The sequence below is a fragment of the Dreissena polymorpha genome, chromosome 5 (genome assembly GCF_020536995.1).
Source record: "Dreissena polymorpha isolate Duluth1 chromosome 5, UMN_Dpol_1.0, whole genome shotgun sequence".
In the NCBI taxonomy this organism is placed as follows: domain Eukaryota; kingdom Metazoa; phylum Mollusca; class Bivalvia; order Myida; family Dreissenidae; genus Dreissena; species Dreissena polymorpha.
The window spans coordinates 52,409,450-52,416,373 of NC_068359.1; positions in this window are offsets into that span (position 1 = coordinate 52,409,450).

Consider the following 6,924-nt stretch of genomic DNA (forward strand, 5'->3'; position numbering starts at 1 on the left):
GCTTTAAATTCAACTCGTAAATGTTACAAGAGAATTTTTCATTACTAAGTAAGAAGTATTTGATTGCAACAAAACCTCTTGATACAACAACAACAAAACTAATATAGCAAGCTGACCATGCTACACATATTATTGTTAAAACATGACATATTTCATTAAACAAAACACATACAATATCTAATATAATCAGGAATTTATTTTACCTTGGAATATTTTTAGTCATCAATTTTTTTTAGACTGAACATAAATAAACTATCATATTATGGAAGGAGAAAAAAAACCCTGCTCTTATTACATTATAATTGCCCTAATACAAACATGCAATAAAAGAATATCACAACATTTAAGGACTAGTCAACAAATGATAATTTTCAAACAAGTCTCAATCTCAATAGAAACTTTAAAAAAAATACAATTTTAAAATTACAGACATTATACTAAACACATTATTTTCTAGCAATAGCCACTAACATGTCAATTGTTACTGTGAATTAATATCATGCACAAACTGAATCACAATACCACTTCAATAAATATGACTAAATAATTTTAGCCTCGCTTTAACAAGGCTTAACCCTTTCAGTGCGGGAACCGAATTTTGAAGGCCTTTGCAAACAGTTTGGATCCAGATGAGACGCCACAGAACGTGGCGTCTCATCTGGATCCAAACTGTTTGCTATTCTGATAGTATTCTTTCAAAAAAATTCGAAGAAAATGCTAATTTTAGAAATTCAGCAGACGACATTTTAGCAGACGACAAATTTCCCAGCATGCAAAGGGTTAGAGGCAGTCTCTTGGATTAAAATTCAGTAAAAATGGAAAGTGTTTTCTCTGATAAGCATTAGGTCACAGAATACTGTGGGTTGTGACCATGGTTTACTGCGTACTTGACCTTTTAAAAGCTTTTAACCCTCCTTATCTAAACAGTTAACCATGAAACATACACTATGCATTGGAATATACTCTTAATGGCAAATTGATAAAAGCATTTCAAAATGGAAACTTACTGATTACAAGAAACCTTATGTTGATTTAAATCATCTTATGGATTGGCAAGTTATTACATGTAGTCAGTAAACCAAAATACAATTTACAATTTAACCGTTCATTAAATAAAAGTATAAACTGAAGGACCTGTTTTATGTGTCAACCTAGTTTGCACTCTGCAAAAAATACTTTTTTCAGATAAATTATGTATTATGGATATCATTATTGAACTTAAATAAAATGGAAATTATCATCAAAACGATCCTAAGAAAAACATGCATCATTTACACTTTTGGTAAGTGATTGAGCATGTGAGAAAAATACAAGCAGCTGATTCTGTACAAAACTGACATACATGTATAACAAATTTAAATTTATGCATTTATAGGATTAAAACAGAGGTGATTTGTCATGAAGTGGCAAAATATGCATGATGAAATAACATTATCTGCTAGCAAAAATGAGCCTGCACTCAGAAACAAATTTTTTTTTTAGTCTTATGTGACCATTGTCATGACATCAAAATTTCCCTTAAGACACTTGAATCACAGTTACCAGAAGAAGAGGAACAAATGTTTTGAATAAAGTTTACATGACAAACCATTCTGCAGATGTATATATGTATAATATTGATAACAATACTGTGGCATTTAAAAGTCTTCTTAAAATGTGCAGTTTCTATAGCGTGCTTTTTTGAACCAAGTTATGAAATTGACAGTACATTATTCTAGAAATGATTCAAGTAATATTGCTACTAGACATACATATGTGTGAAAAGTGGGATAATGAATTATGTATCTATATTTAAGCGGTAATACAGTAAATATGGCCCTTTTACTAATGAGTTTAAGCAGCTTTTGTGCAAAAAGATTTTTTATTCCATTTTTACTCCTAAAATAAAACAGTTGATGTTCTCGTTTTTTACATTTTTTTCTTAGATTTCTCAATATCAAGGATTCTTCATAGGTTTGTAAAAACTCTCACACCCTTACCAGGTTCCACAACTTACCCTAGTTTTCCAGTGTTCATGTAAGTGACAATTTTGTATTTGAAAAACTTTCTAGAAATGTATTCTTTGAAGTAAATCTCAAAATAAATATCATTGAAATTGTAATAATCTTAAAGTACATTAATATAGAGTCTTAATGCCTTTTTAAACACCAATTAGTTTGTTCATCATTCTTTATTACATCATACAATTAAGTAATGAGATCTGCAACATTAAGTAGCCTGGTAATATTTAGACTTGTTCTTTTCTTGGGTCTAGGTCTAAACTTAATTATTTAGTCTAAGATTTGTGAATTATAAGGGGCAAAGATTTCAACTTAGACCCTATACAACATAATTTCATATAAAAACATCAAGTTAATGTAAGCACTACAAATTCTTACATCACAATGGGTGGTTTTATTAAAGGGATGTTATGTTTAAATGGTAAAAGAAAAAAAAACATTATTCAAATTATAACAGTCACAGTCAGCTAATGGTTTGGTGGCACAGGAGAATAATTTACACAAAGCAAAAGCAAAGTCCCTGATTTTATAAATGATCAATATGTCTATCACAGAATATCATTAACTAACGCAACAGCAAAATAACACCTAGCTAAATCATTAACACCACTTCATAAATTCAAACAGCACAATATTACAAATATCATAGCGTTTTCCCTACAAATGACTTTTATAAGCGCCATCAAAATTATATATAAAACTTATGGAAATAAAAGCACTATATGTATGTTTTAAAACAAATTAAAAGACATGTGCAGTTGTTTCTATTATACGGCCTTTAACAGCATGTGACATGGATTTTAATAAATGTTAAATCTAGGAGTATCAATCTACAGTGGCATAAAGGGGACATAGACAATGTTTTATTTAATGGTCTCTATGATGTACGCACATGTTAGCTATGATGTGCGCACGCGATAGCTATGGAGACCGTTAAATAAAATATTTCCTATGTCCCCTTTATGCCACCGTATCAATCAGATAAACTATGAAAACATTTTTGTTTATATAAAAATATAATTAAACAATTTACAATATCACGTGTACAAAATATTTTAAAATCATATTCCATGCAAAAAATATAATTGTGGATAATATAGGTGACTACAAATCCTAACTGCTATATTTCTTCAGCAGTAAGCACCTTTATTTTTAAAGCTAGATACAATAACTTAGTCTTCAATGCTAGATTATAGCTTAGTCTTCAATCCTTAATAGAATAGCAAAGTCTCCAATGAACAAAACAATATGTCTTCAATCATATATACAATAGTTATGTCATCAATGCTCAATACACTAGCCCTGTCTTAAAAAGCTCCTTACAATAGCTTAGTCTTCAATGCCAGATGCAATAGCTAAGTCTTCAATCTTATATATAGAATAGCTTAGTCCCCAATGCACAATACAACTGATATGCCTTCAATGCTCCATACACTAGCTCTCTGTCAAATGCTCCTTACAATAGCTTAGTCTTCAATCCTTGATACAAAAGCTGAGTCTTCAATTGTCAATACAATATTTAGATTTTAAGTAATTGCAAACATGCATCAATGCAAATGTAGTGGTCACACAGTAAGATGATCATAGAAACAAAGAAGAAATGTTAAAAATGCTTACCTGAATATTAAACTCTACAACTTTAAAATGGATGTGATAAGAACAGAAAAGGCTGTTATTTTTGCTTGTAATATTTAACTTTAAAAACATGACAATTTTTTCACAGGACACCACAAATTTGTATTTTCAGAAACTGTCTTAAACATAAATTTAATTATTTTGCAATTCGTTGAAAAGGAAAAATGGATCAAAATGTGAATACATTATGACCGTTAAAATACAATGTTGCTGGTATTTATTAGTGAAGATTATAAAAAAAAAAAATGGAATCCAATAAGATTAACGTATATTGTACATGACTAAATAACCTACCTGATGAAGTAAATTATACGTAATTATATGCATTATCATTGGCACTAATATATTTATATTAAATGAAAACTAAAATACATCAACTTAAATGGCAATAGCAGCATGTATTTTTAACAGTTATAAAAATTTAACAAGATGGCAATAATGGCCCTGAATTGCTAACCTGAGTTCAAAGAACAACAATTATAAAAAGCCTTGCCAGGAGACCTAGTTTTTTAAATCGCCTGATCCAGATATACATGTAAAGAGACTTTTTCACTTTTTGCTGTTTGCTGCTCATCAGTATCTAAGGGATGGAACTAAAACCTTTAAAACTTGGAATCTAGTATGAAAGGCCTTTAATTAAATTTAACTTTGTAAGAGACTAAAAATAAGTCAAAATACGTATCTAAGTGGTAAAGGGTTAAGAAGTGGTACCAATGTTTTTGCAAGACTTGACCTTGTTTTCGGAATAAATAACACAAATTCAAACTAGGACTGTATATTGTCAAAGTATACATTTTGACCAAGTTCCCTTGATATTATTTCATAAATGTGGCCTCTAGATTGGAAACAGGTTTTTTGTAAGGTTTCAACTGGTAACCTAGTCTTCGGATGCATGTTACCCAGATTCTATTTTGGTCAAGATACTGATATGATAAACATTTTGACCAAGTTTCATCAAGATTGAGAATCTAGTTTTTTTAAACACCTCACCCATATTCAAACTAAGTCTTGATATTGAAAAGATAAACATTCTGACCCAGTTTCATCAAGATTGAGTCATAAATGTGGCCTCTAGTGTTAACTAAGTTTTGACCTGGTGATCTACTTTTGGACGCAAGTGACCCTGTTTCAAACCTGGTCTTAATATTGTTTAGATTAAAATTCTGACCAAGTTTCATTCAGATTAAGACTCAAATGCAGCTTCATGGTTGGTAACATATTTTTTATAAGATTTAATTTGGTGGCCTTGTTTTTCAATACATGTTCACCTGATTCGAAATCTGTCTAGATTTTGTCAAGATAAACATTCTGACCAAATTTCATTTAGAATTTATGAAAAATGTGGCACAAAGGATGGCAACGATCTAAAGTTGACGACAGATGATGCCTGAAGGACAGTGAAAATTGAACATGAACCATACATGCCATAATTTTATAGGTCCAAAGCGGGACATTCCATAAAAAATTGTCGGGACATTTGACCAAAAAGCGGGACACCTAAAACGATTTATCATTCCACCTTTACTGTAGTCAGTATAGTACTAACAAATACTCTTGATACTTTTATTCAAAACATAAAACATCTGATATGAAGCATGGAATCTAAAACATAACAATAACAGTTTTATAACATAATACAATAGCAAACAACGAATATTTTCATCAGTTACACACGGAATGCGCGGCCGTACACATATCCGAGGTAGGTTTTTGGTGGAAGCAAACCGTCTTTGTGTTCATTATAACTGTCAACAACACCTCAACCGTTTTTACACCAACAAAAACAAAAGGACAAAAGAAGTCTATGGATGCTTTACTCGAATTATTTTTCTCTAATGTTAATAATCTTTTTTTTAAATCAGAGTTTATTTACAGGTCCTACCGGCCTCTTCACGAGGTCTTTGAGGTCCGACCTGGAATGTTAATAATCATATTTTGTTTTCTTCTTATATAAACATATTAAACTGAATTGTGAATTGTCAGGCGCTGTATTGGGGTAGTGTCAAACTGTCATGAATAACGACACGTTGTTTTTATTACAATAACACAAGACAAGATGGGTACCACTTTTACTGTTTGTTGCGATGTTTTTTTAAGCATGTATCCATGCGCAGTTTGTTACTTGTCAATTGTCGTGGCTTAATTGGAGTAGGGTCAAACTGTCATACATAGCACCTCGTGGTTTTTAGCTTAATTAAAGTAGGGTCCAACTGTCATGCATAGCACCTCGTTGTTTTTATTACAATTACACTAGACAGGATTGGTATCACTTATTGGACTGTTTGTTGCGATTTTGGTATATTGCACCATCGGATTGTCGCGCTATTTATGAACTAAACATTGAATGTAAAAGACTCATTAATGACGTAGAGTTAATTTTACAAAACAATTGTTTTGTAAACCGTTCCAAACAAATACAAAAATAAACACATTTTCAACATTTATTTCATTATAATACAACTATCGATAGCAATAAGCAACCACTATCTTGAAGACCACCATGGTGTGAATGCCTGATGAAGTCAATAATTAGCCGATAAATCGCTGATAAGGTGTCAAAAACAACACTGGTACACACGATAAGTAGAAATCGGATTGTTAATTGGGGGCAATAAAGGGATTAGCGGGGGTAAGTGTTAGCGAAACAGAGCTTAAATAGCGAATTTTATTGGGAACCTATAGACCTTACATCTTTTTTATACGAATGTCGGGACAAATCGTCTCATATCGGGACAGCGGGACAAAGGGCCCAAAAGCGGGACTGTCCCGCCGAGATCGGGACGTATGGCATGTATGCATGAACCCTTTCAGCACTGGAACCGAATTTTAAAAGGCCTTTGAAAACAGTTTGGATCCTGATGAGACGCCACAGAACGTGGCGTCTCATCAGGATCCAAACTGTTTGCTAATCTGATAGTATTCTTTGAAAAAAACACGAAGAAAATGCAATCAATTATTAAAGAATTAATAGCACTTAAGATAAATCTATGTGTATCTATTATAATTGTCACAGGATAGCATATCTGCCTCCCCTAAAAACACACACAGAAGTAACATGCCACAAAACTAGCATCTTCAAAACTTCTTTTTTTTTACCCAAACTCTTCAAAAAATAAAGACTAAATAGGATTGAAAAATTAAAGATAAATTTGCATGGTTTGGTCTCCATTTCTCATAAATTTTAAAGTCGGTTTTAAGATTAAAGTGTTCACCTGGCATATTATATGGAACCATATTACTATTTAAGTAAATACTGCAACAAATAACAGTATTTCACACACACAAATAA